At 48.4% G+C, this 12,647-nt stretch overlaps 1 protein-coding gene across 9 annotated transcripts in view; it reads left to right on the forward strand.

The window, feature by feature from the left end:
• The window catches only part of RELCH (RAB11 binding and LisH domain, coiled-coil and HEAT repeat containing), an 878,561-nt gene that overhangs the window by 386,488 nt on the left and 479,426 nt on the right, over nt 1-12,647 (forward strand). The gene's annotated exons all lie outside the window — the stretch shown is intronic.

A 12,647-nucleotide genomic window follows, 5' to 3' on the forward strand; every position in this document is an offset into this window, starting at 1 on the left:
CCCCAGGTAACCATCTTCCCTCATCCATCCAAACCTTAATAAGGGAGTACAGCAGTTTATCTCTCTTGTGTATTACAATTTTAAATTGTGTGGTGTCATTAAATCTTATGAGACAACAAAAGGCTATTCTATAGATATTGAAAATGTTCTTCTTCCAAGACCTACACATATGTCCCCTCTAAATGTCCTTATCACACTCCCTGCATATCATTGTGTTGCCTCTTTTTATAATTTTACAGTTTCAGTTTTGATCACTGGCTTGGTTTCCTAGGTGCATTCTGTGAGGTTACTTCTTCCATTGTGTTATTTGGCCTCTTGTGCTCCATATGTGGCTTGTTCCATACTGTTATTGGAATTTTAGCATAGGGCTGTTACAAGAATATTTTCTATCCCATGTACTTTCCACCTCATAGTGTTTCACAGCATTGCCTGATAACTCTTTGTCCTTCTATGCCCCTGTGGAGCAGCTGTCGCCAAGATGCTATCTTTCATAACTGTATTATCATACAGTTTGTTCCATGAGCCAGTATTGTACATCAGATAATCCTAGCTAAAACAAGCTCCGGATTTATATGCAAAAGGTTTCCAGTCATAAGATTGTTGAATCTCATATAGTGCTTATTAGAGTTCACAGTATTTTCTTGTTAAAAAATTAGATGGAAGTAGGGAAAGCACTTGGGTAATAGAAGATCAAAAGTAAAATGGGGAAAAAGCCAGGTGACAACATAGACATTAGAGGTCGATGCAGAGACAAGGAATCTTGTGGGGGAAATGTGAAACAGCCAAGCAAATAGTGTTACAATGACAAACTAAGGATTTTGATGAGCTGAAAAAGTAACTCATCCAATGCACATTGAAAAGATGGAGCAGTAAAGACAGGCAATAGTCGAGAATATAAAGACATTGCAAGAGAGAAAGAGAGGGACACAATGAAAAGGATGTAGACTGGTTTAGAAAATCAAAAAGATAATGAAGATAGTGACCCTGACTAGGGAAATGGGAGAAGTAAATGATTTGGCTGAAGGAAGAGGAATAAAAGAGACCAAATTAAAAGACTATGTAGGTAAATTCTCAAAAAAGCAATTTGGGGCTGGGGGGGGGGGAGAGAGAGTGAGCCATAGAGAGAGAGAGTAAAACTATGTGGACTAGCCATTAGGATCTAGTGACTTACTTGGTTTCAAAGTCTGTCGGTGGAATAATGAACTATAATTAATGGACAGTTACCAAATAGGAACGGGGTGAGCTAGATGTGGTGACACCTGGGCGTTCCTGCTTCACTAATCTGACCCTGAGCAGTGACCTGAGCAATAAACAATGTTCTTTAGGCACAGATCTTTAACCATTCAAACTAAGCGACATTGCTGTAGCCTTGATGTATTTATCAATAAGTGGGTATCTTGAGAATTGTGAGCAGGTTGGCTGGAGAGTCTCACAATTGTTCCGTAGAGAAGGGTTGTACCTCCTGCAATGGGTGGGAGAGCTGGGCCGTGACATCGGCATGGAAATTATCCATTGTCCTTGAGGGACTGTTGTGCAGCACACCATGGGCCGGATGTCTGACCCTTTTTTGTGGCCGGAAACTGGAAATCCTCCCGTTTGCGGCCGCAATAAAGGGTAATACCTTTGTACAAATGCTATTTTGCGAGTCAGTGACTCTCAAAATAGCATTTACGACTCTCTCTATTAGGAAGGGTAGTCCCTTCCTAATAGTGAGTCAACATGCTATTGACTAATGTTTTGCAGCCGTATTTGCGGCCGCAAAACACTTGCAGTTTACCACCTACTTCAAGTAGGTGATAAACTTCTCGCAATGGGGAAGGCGTCCCCAGGGGACCCCTTCCCCTTTGTGAGTAAGTGGGAAAATACTTTTTAAGAGCAGGCAGTGGTCCCAGAGACTACTGCTTGCCCTTAAAAAAATGAAACTGAAAAGTTTCATTTTTCTTTTTTCAAATACATCCCGGTTTCCTTTAAGGAAAATGGCCTGTATTTGATAAAAAACTGCTTCATTAAAAAAGTAATCAGACATGGTGGTCTACTGACCCCAGCAGGCCACCATCCCTGCGAATACTAGCTATTGCTGAAAGGTTCACAAATTGCGCCTGCCTCATTAATATTAATGAGGCATGCAATTTGCGACTCCATTAGGAATCGCAAACAGTGTCTGAGACACTGTTGTGCATTCCAATTTGCGAGTCTCAAATTGGGAGTTGCAAATGCGCCACAATTTGCGACTTGCTAATTGGCGTGTCGTACATCTGCTTCCTTCTTACATTGCTGTGGCTCGTTGACCGTGGCCCTTTGTCTTTCCTGGGACATTTAGACCAGGCATACTGCCTGGAGGACAATGTGCATAGAGATATGAACAGTTCGTGAGATCATGGCTTAAGACAAAGCAGGCCACATTCCTAGTCAAGTAAAACTGTGCAGATTTGCCAAGCAAGTTGGGACTTCTCTAATACCAGTGCAAGCTAGTGAAGGTCGATGTAGTTCAGGATGTGAACCAAGTGGATTCCTTCAGTTTTTGCGCTTGGCAGGCTAAATGGAAATTGGTGAGGGTGGCTAAGATGTAACATAGTTGATTGGGTCATTGAAGCCGAAGGAATATGTTTAAGCAACCCCAGACTATGATGACCTATCTGGCTCTGACCTCCTAGTCCCTAGAAGACTTGAATGGAGAATGGGGAGGGTAATGCAGGATACCTTCTGTTTCTCGGTTTTCCCAAATGCCCCCGGAAAGAGCTTTTGAGCAGTTGTTATGAAATATTCTCCCAAAGCAGATTCTTTTGTCGGTCTTTGTTGTAGAGCCATCACATTTTGCTTCTTCCAGATACCTTCCTCCCCTACGAGTTCAATTCACCATAAGCAGAATGATCATAAATACATATACAAGATCCTCTAGACTCAGCCATTTATGACTCCTACTATATTATAGTGTATCTGATAGAGACTACTAGCCGCAGATTCCTTCACGCAGATTCCTTCATGTAGAATTATCCCCAGGCGTGAGACTCGATCCGGAAAACTCCCGAAACAGCATCCCTGCGCGCCGGGGGCGGGGCGACACCACACGACTCCGCCCAGGCGTCATCCGCGTACGTGACGTCAGCGAGGTCACATAAGACCCACCCCGGCGCGCCTACGTCAGTTTTTTCCTTTTCTGCGTTCAACGCGGATCCGGTCCTTGCTACGGGCCAGTTTGCGCTCTCTTTTTTTCTTTCCATTGTCCCTTCTTTTTGTGGAACAGTGTGCAAATGCCTCCGGGCTTCAAGACTTACACGTTGTGTGGGCGTCTTATGTCGGCGACAGACCCTCACCTCATTTGTATGTGGTGTTTGGGGGAGGACCACGGCACCACTGATTGTGCGGCGTGCCAACAGTTGAAGCCGAAGTCGCGGCGGGAGCGCCGGATGAAACTTCTATCGGTGCGTCTCTCCAGGTCGACGTCCTCCCCTCGGTCTGCTTCGGGGGACGGCTTCAGATACGGCCGTGGTCGTCATCCTCGCCCTTCTTCGATGTCATGTGAGCGTCGCTCCCCGGTGGGTAAGTGTCGCAGTTTGTCCCCGGGGGCTGGTTTCCGGCCTGCCGGGGGCGTGGCCTTTCCGTGGGTGATGCGGCCCCGCGTGTCGTCCTCTCCACCGTTTCCAGGTGTTGGGGTGTCGAGAGTCCAGATGATGACATATGCGGCGGCTTTGCAGGCCTCGCTGGCGTCTCCTCCTCCTCTTTCCAGGGGCGTCAGCGGATCCCTTGCCTTGCGCGGGGCCCTCTGCGACGCCGCCTGCGCCGGCTTCGGTCCAGGCGCCAACTGGTTTGGATCCAGGCTTGGAGGATGTATTGCTGTTGGGGTGCGGCTCCTCCAAGGCACCCCCTTCAGGCCACGGCGTCTTTGCCTGGCCGCAAACTCCTGTGGGAGTCCCTATGTTGTCGCAGGAGGTCGCCGGTGCTCGGGTCGCATCCCCGAGCCACTCACGGCCCTTTGACAAGGTGGTCCTGTCAAGGCAGAGGTGACGCCGCTACGGCGCCGGCAGCGGCTGGACCGTGCGGAGCCACAGGAGTCGGTGGACCCTCCTCGTCCCGCGCAGGGTCGTGGCTGGGTGGGGACCCCTCGTCCCTCTTCGGGACCCTGTCATCCCTCTCCACGGACGGCTGCCTCGTCGGAGGGCGAGTCAGAGGTTGAATCGTCTCTGGCGCCGCCACATGGGTTGCCCGATGATTTCCGCCACATTCTGGCCAGCGGCTGGCGGAATGCTTCGTGTCACTCCCCGGGCCCTTGTTCCTCCTCGCAGGCGGCTGCCTCAGCGGGGGTCGAGTCGGTGTCACTCTGGCACCGCCCCGGGCCGGTTCGACTCCGGCTCAACTCCAGTCCCCGATGCGGTGTGACTTGGAGGAACCCTGTCCGGCGACGCCGGATGGTGCCGACGTTCTACCTCAGGCGGCGGACTCTACGGCTCCGCGCAGGGGTCGTGCTTTGGATTCGTCTCCGGATGCTCTATCTTCTCTGGAGGCAGGCTGTATATTGGTGTCGTCCTCCTTGGAGACTGGTCGCCGTGTGGTATCTTTTTCACCGACGTCATCGAAGGGCGGCTCCCCGCCTTTCCTGAGGCAGAGGTGTTCGTCGGAAGAGCGGCAGGTCCCTCATTCTTGGGCTCCTTCTGACTTCCAGGTCTGGCCCTTGCCCGTCCCCCTTGGCTTCGGCGACGGCCACCTTAGTTTGCAGCCGCCCCCCACGGAGGAGCTGCTTTCTCCACCGCGGGGCCCTACGGAGGTGGGTGTGGCCTTTGCTCACGCGGTGTCCACATCCGTGGGCATTCTGCATATGGGTGACCCGGTTGCTCACTTTCCGGCTGACCATCTCTTGGAGGTTCTCCACCAGGGCTCTGGTGGGAGGGAGATCTTACTTCCCTTTGAGGGTTCGCTCCTTTCTTCCCTGACGGGTGCTTGGAGGCGTCCCGTCTCAGGGGATCCGGTGCCTCAGCATCTTCTGTACCGGCATCTTCCTGCGCCGCGTGACCCGGCGTGCCTGTCCCTCCACCCCTCTGCTTCCAGTCCGCTTTTGCAGACCGCCTTTCCCTCCCTGCCGCCACTGTTGACTCCACCATCCCGGGAGGCCCGCTGGCTGTACTCTGGGGGTCGCAACATGTTTGCCTCGACCAGCGCTGCCCTGCGGGCCCTTAACACCTTGTGTGTTTTGACTGGGGCCTCCTCTTGTTTGTGGGACTCGGCTGAGTCTGGGATCCGCAGCCTTCCAAGAGACGGTTCAGGTGGACTTGCGGCATCATGCTGTGGATGGCGGTGACCTAGCGGCGTTTATTCCCCGATCCGCTCTAGACATCTCGGTGGTGCTGGGCTGGGCCATGGCTTCCTCAGTCGCCCTCCGTCGCCATGCTTGGCTTCGGGACGGCGTGTTCCTTGAAAATATTCGGGAGCGGCACATTGATCTTCCGTTTGATAGCAGCCTGTTGTTCTATGCCCTGGCTGACTCCGCCAAACTTAAGTTTCCTGGCAAGGCTTCGTCGTCCTCCTCCTCCTCCACCATCTCATCCTCCTCCTCCTCCTCCTCAGTGACTTCTGAGTTGAACTGGTTCTGGACCTTCTTAGGCCTCTTGTTCTGACTGTGAAGTGTGCTTTCTGGCCATTGAGCCCTCCTTGGGACTTTGGCATTGTTGGCTGCTGGATGGCCCTTTGTTGACTGTGTGTGTTTTGCTGGAGTTGTTGTGCAGACTTAGCCCTGAGATTAGGCCTTCTGCTTTGCTTGGGGTGCCTGGCAAGCCTTCTGCAGGGGTGTTTTTCCCTGTGGCCCTTTTGTTTTTTTCCTCTGCTGCGGAACTTCTTCCAAAGAGGGTTCCCATATCTTGGGACTTAACGTACCCTATGTGGGGTAGTGGTAGCTGTTATATAGCTTGCGCTCTGCTAGGGAGTTCTGGTCACCTTCGGGTGGCGGTTCTCCATGGCGTTTCTGTATGTTGCTTTGGCTTCTTGAGGTCGTGTGCGCGGCCCCTTGCAGTGTTGGGGCCGGGCATTTTCTCACCTTCCTGCCCCTGTCCTGAGGGCTGGGATGATTCGGAGTGCTCCCTTGTCCGGCGTAGACTGCCCTTTCTTTCTGGGGCCCCGGCTGTTCTTCTTGCTTTTAGCAACTTATGACTGTTGGCGCTGTTCTGGCTGGCCTGTTGCCTTCCATCTAGAGGGAGCTCGCCTTCCTTCCCTCTTTTCCTTGGACTCTCTGGGCTGCTTCTTCTGCTTCTTCCTCCTCTTCCTGTCTTGGCATTGGATGGAAGCTCTGTTGCCTTGTAAGGGAGTCGGGTGCTTCGGCCCCTATAGCCTTGCCCTTGGTTATTCTGCTGTGAGGGTATGGGCCTCTTCAGTCACCTTTTCCTCATACACTCTCTGGGGTTGGTGGTGTTCTCCTTGTGGGGGTTCCTCTTGCTTGGCGGGGATGAAGTTTCTCTTCTAGCCCGCAGATCTGTTCCCCTGTGGGACATTGTTTTGTCCAGGCTGGGGGGGTCCTTTCGCAGACACTCCTTCGCTGTGGGTATTGCAAGGGTAGCTATTCTACGTGAAGGAATCTGTGGCTAGTAGTGGTATGTGACCTCGCTGACGTCACATACTCGGACGACTCCTGGGCGGAGTTGTCTGGTGTCCTCCCACCCCCGGCGCGCAGGGATGCTGTGGCAGGAGTTTTCCGGATCCAGTCTCACGCCTGGGTATAATTCTGTGTGAAGGAATCTGCTAAGGAATCTGCGGCTAGAATCGTCTCTACCAGATACATCGTTACCGAAGGTAAGTAACTCGTAATTCTGTAGGTGCAGTTGCAGCAACTATCATTTGAAGGTGTTAAGGCTAAGCTTGATGCAGAGAACCTTTATTACATGCTCCTTTACTAGAAAAACATGATTATTTAGGTGTTAACTCCTATACCTTTGAAGCATTGGAGGAGTCATGGCACTGGGTGAAGGAAAGCCATAACCACAGGGCTGAGACTGAGACCATAACAAGAGTTCCACCACCCCTGGAGTACCAATGGAACATGACTGAAGGAAAGCTTGTGGTGATCCAGCTCGGTCGACTCAGAATCCATTCTGATTCATGGGAACCATCGCAGATTCAGCAGAAGGACACAGAGTGGCTTTTGATGTCAGAACTCTCAGCACCCTGGGCATTCCAGCCATAGAGGCTAACATCTTGTAACTTCCACCACCACTTCTCATGCGGGTTCCTGGGAGTTCAAGACCACACATGAAGAAAGGAGGTGGTTGAAGCCAGCTCCTTGTTTTGACATGGGCTACAAGATGGGAACATGCTCTAACATTACCTAGGTTCTCCCTATTAAATTGTCAGGAGACTTTTGGGTTATTAGTAAGCCTTTGAACACCTCCGGTACTGCAGGGCATGTAACTCCATGTCTTTTGACCGTGAAAATTGATTGTTATTTTGGCAAGGAGGGGTGGCTGTACCACCTTCAGTGTTGGAAGTGTGTGAGGGGAGATTACAGTTGGGGATCTATTTGTGTTAGATTCATGTTTTTGCTATCCACAAGGTGCTTTCCTACTTTAGCCAAATGAGTAGGGAATTTTAATGATCCCAGTGGTAACAAATTTGAGTTCCAGAGGATCTGTGTGTTAACCACAGTGATTTGTGCAGTTTGGCTAGGGGCTTTAGAGTGACAGCATTTATTTTTAGGCATCACTTCCCATTCCAAGTTTAACGTTTATGGCTTTGTATGTAATGACTCTGTATGTAATGGTATCAAAATTTCCACATGGAGGAATGATAACATTCTTCAATGTGTGTTCTTCTCAGTCTCTCTGTCTTGTCTCCAGCTGCTAGTATTGGCCAAATTAGAGCCCCGTCTAGGGTTCATGAGTCAATCAATTATTCGGGCTTTGTAAAGCGCACCTGTGAGGGTTTTGAGGCGCTGGGGGAGGGGGCTGCTGATCCTTCTGAGCACTGGGGAATCAGTCAAAGAGCCAGGTTTTGAGATCCTTTCTGAATTGGGTCAGCAACCGGGATTGTCTGAGGTGTAGAGGCAGGGTGTTCCAAGTCTTGGCTGCGAGGTAGAAGAAGGATTGTCCTCCGGTTTTAGTCTTGTGGGTCTGCAGGATGGTGGCAAGAGCCAGCTGGATGGAGCGGGGAAGTCTGGTGGGTATGTGGAATAACAGGCGTTGGTTCAGGTATGCTCATCCTGCATCATGGTGGGCTTTGTAGGCATGCATAAGGAGCTTGAAAGGGATTCTTTTATTGAGTGGGAGCCAGTGGAGGTCTTGGAGGTGTTCAGTGATATGGCTGCGGCAGGAATGTTGAGGACCAATCTGGCTGCAGCGTTTTGAACGTTCTGTACTTTCCTGAGGAGTTTGTATGAAGCTGGCATAGAGTACGTTGCTGTAGTCGTGTTGTCTGCTGATGAATGTGTGGGAGACCATTTATCTGGATTTGGGGGGATTCATGTGAAAGTCTTTCAAAGCAGGCGAAGCATGTGAAAGCATGATGAGGAGACAGTGTTGATCTAGCGATTTCTTGTGAGTGGGAGGGGTCTTTAAAACATTTGTGCCACCCACAGACTCTGGGGAGGAACAGTTGTGCCTGGCTATGTCTGTGGCTGTTTGCTGCCTAAGTAATGTCTGGTGTCAGTGATAGCCAAGTGGACAGACTTACACTGTTTTCTCAAGGGCTTACATCATTTTCTCCATTGAATAGTTATTTATCCCTATGATAGTTATGGGTATTGTAACAGGAACTCTTGTATGTACATGTAGGCTGTCCCACTGCTGGCAATAACCATAGGTTGGACCAGGGGCCTTGTGCAAGCTGTGACTCACTAAAAAGAACTCTCAGGATGCTTTTGTGGGGAAGGAGAGAACAGTATTTGTGGACAAACACAGCATCTACAGAGTCACCAATAACTTCATGGGAACCCCCAAACCAGTAATGTATAGGAGTCTCATGGTATACATTCCCTCATGAAGCTGCGGCTGGTCCATCTAACTAAGAAAATGTTCCCACATTTAATTAACCATCCTCCCTGGATCCTGCCCTGAATTGGTGTGACAAATCGAGGATCGACTGTCTGACTACCAGTTGTTCCCGGAGGCTCAGATCTCAGCAGTAAAAATACAATCCTGTTCCTTTCATCTGAAATTAGAATTTTCACTTTTCGCTCCAATCCCACAGAGTTCAATCTGCAAAACGCATGTGAGCTCTCAAGCCTAGACTATAGCAATGCAATGTATCTTGTTTGCTTACAGTTCATTCTGAATACTGTAATTAAGATCCTATTTAATGCAACAGAACTTCATCATATTTTGGAATATTTTAAACAATTGTATTGGATCCCCCATTAACGAAAAGATAACGTTTGAATTTGCCCATATGCTTCATAAAATAGTTGTCATTTTGCCACTATGACAGCCATTTTGTAGGTGAATATGTACAGTGCCAGGTTATTATAACAAGTGGCAGAGCACTTAAAAAAAAAATTCATAATTGTAGGTGGGCAATATCTTCCCAGTGCTAGACAGATTAATGAGACCTTTTCTACTTTGGTCCTTTGCTGGTATCTTTTATTGGCAGGGGTTGGTTTTCTTAAAATGGCGGTACTGCCTCCAGTCATGTACATCATGCTGATTTGCCTATCCCAATTCTTTATGCACTTATCAATGAAGAGAACCAATGATGTATACACAGTCTTGATGGTTAAGTGCTGTAACTCAGCTTTGGATGGTGCTTTAGCACATCAAGCTTTGGGCCAGATGTACATAATTCCCATTCACAAATAGTAGTTTCAAATTGTGCACTAACTTTTGAGTATGGAAACACATTTTGCGAAACGACCTATGTACTAATAAGTCGGTTCTCGAAATTCTCAATGGTAGTGAGTCACAATCTGATCTATCTCATCAATATTCATGAAGAATGACGCAAATTGCGACTCACTACATTGGTTGCCATCACTGACATGGTCAGCAGAACACCGTGTTTTGATCACATTAAAGAAGAAAACTTTTTTTTAATCCAGACTGTATTTCTTAAAGAGAACTGGACTGCATTTAAAAAGAAAAGTTTGTTTGTTTTAAATTTGTTAGAGAGTTGCCCCCTGCTTGCTCCCCCAAAAACATTTTTTGCTATGCACTAAGGAAGACGTTCCAAGGAGGGTTCAGGACTTGCTAACCTATCAATTTTTTGTGACTGTATTTCGGTTGCATTATGTACCATAATGTCTCTTATTACTGAGCTGCAAGTTTAAGGGTTATCTATGAGTGGTTGTATGGCTCCTGAACAGATCCAGCATAACAGAAGGAGCTCTGAACACTGGAAGACCTCTCTCGTCTTTCTTTTTGTATGTGACCGGCATTCCCCACAGTGGGTATTCCTCCTGCTACTACTGTGCTCCTTTAAAATGGGCTCTGTGGCCCAGGTGAAGTGACAAGGGAGACGTCATCATGGGTAACCCTGACGTTTCCAAAGAAATAGCACTGGCAGAATTCGAGGGGAGGGACAAACTGGGAGTTTACACACTGAGCTGTAGTTACTCTCCAATAGGTTAAATCATTTTAAGAACTTCAGAAAGGGGTTGGTTTACTACAGAATCAATTCTACTGTTATATGTATTGACCCATGGCAACAAGTGCGACCAGCGTACCTATTTGTTGTGCAAAATATGCTAGTTTGAGTTTGACATAGCTATTCATACCCTTCCTATCTTTACCCACCTCGATACACAAGTTGAATCAAAATACTTCCTTAAATCTGTTCATCCCTTGTCCTAATGTTTCACCATGGGAAGCCTGTACTCATTCTAGATACACTGCATGTATCTAAAAGGAGTATTCATAGGTCTTAAATTATTTCCAAGAAACAGAAGAACTCTAGCACCGCAGATTAGTTTCCACCATGGGAAATAATCTGTTTGTGCAATTCATACTGTAATATCCGCTCTTTCTCCATCTACATTTGCATGCTATCTGATTAAACATGCTAAACTTTTCACCTCTAACAATGACCTCCGTTTTGTTTGCAGTTGCACTTATTTAATTATTGCTACAGATGAAAAAGAAACCGCAAATTCATATTTTGCTCACACAAGGCTTTAGACTTCTGGAAACGTGTTGATCACTATCACGTTGTAGAAACTGTGATAAAAGTTTGTGTTTATCTAAACCGTGTTTATTTCTAGGTTTTCTATGATAAAACGGCTGTAACAACCTTTTGTCTGATAAAGACTTCCAACCGCAGACTCCTTACCTTAAAATATTCCCCAGATGTCAGATTGGATCAGGAAAATCTTGAACTGTAACTCTGCGTGCCGGAAGGTGGTGTATGGCTACTCATCGTCTTCTTCTGAAGTTATGTCACGGTGCCTATAGGTGCCTCCTTGGTGCACTGAGCCTTTCGTTCCACGCCAACAGAGCACATCCGCGAGCTACCTCAGTCATTTTCTGACCAACTTTTTTATTTTTTATTTTGACATCATTGTTAAGCTTTGCTCCCAGCATACTAGGACTTCATGTCACCTGCAAAACCTTCAGGGTTCAAGCCTTGCAACAGTTGCCACAATTAGATGTCTGTGTCTACCCTCCTCACCCCCACTTGATTTGTCTCTGATGCCTGTGGTTGGCACACAACCCCATCGAGTGCAAGTCGAACCCGAAGGCGATTTAGGAGTGGGTGATGAAGCTCCTTGAAGCGTGGCAAAAGAAGGCTCCTTGCTGCTCCCATTTTCCTTCCTGTGGAAGATCATTCCCAGAGCTGTACCCGCTGACTATTGTCTTCCTGCTCCAAGACCTTTTTCTTGAAATCAAGTAAGTCCAAAAGGCACAAGAAGTTGAAGAACTCTTTGGCTTCACCTTCTTGACATTGTGCTTCCAGGCCCTGCTCCTACACTCCAACTGCGTAGTCTGTATCTGGCCCTGCTCTGAGTTATCCAGTGTTTCCCGGCACCATATCAACACCCGCCCAACTTGAAGAATTTTGCAATGCTATGCACACCATTTTGGGGCAACTAGCTCTCCTTTAAGCGCCTTCAGGCTCCACAGAACTGAGTGGTGCCCCTGATGGGTTACTCTCTGTGGATTCACCCCCAACCCCAGCCTGGCTGGCCCTCCTAATCCACCCCCTGAATACGGACCAACACCACCCCAGGTGCCTCCATCCTACCTGGCTCCTTTCCTTCAGGTGCTGCTTGACAACCAGCTCATTATCATCCCCTGTCCTGTCACCACTTGAAGGTGATGCAGGTGCCGTCCAGTTTTTAATTGTTCCCTGACAAACTAGTCCATTTAGGATGCGTTTACGATGCATGCCTGTTTACTTTCTAAGGTGGTCACCCCATTTTGCTTTGGTTAGAGCATTACAGTGCCTGCGCTCTACGCTCCACCTTATTTGTCCATGGAGGAGGAGAGACTACATTGTTTGGACCCTAAGAGAGCTGTAATTCCATCTTGATTGCACCCAACATCATTGGGTGGATGATCAGCTGTACATTGGGCTCATCAGAACGAAGAAGGGCAAGGCTGGGCAGAATCTCCAGATGGATAGTACTCTGCATAAGCACTGCTGCCCACTGGCGAAGAAGCAACCCCCTGATTGCTTGTGGGCTCTCTCCACCATGGCCAAAGCTGCCACTATTGCATTAGCGCGCTGGTTGCCAGTGCTGGACA

The sequence above is a fragment of the Lissotriton helveticus genome, chromosome 4_1 (genome assembly GCF_964261635.1).
Source record: "Lissotriton helveticus chromosome 4_1, aLisHel1.1, whole genome shotgun sequence".
Classification (NCBI taxonomy): Eukaryota; Metazoa; Chordata; class Amphibia; order Caudata; family Salamandridae; genus Lissotriton; species Lissotriton helveticus.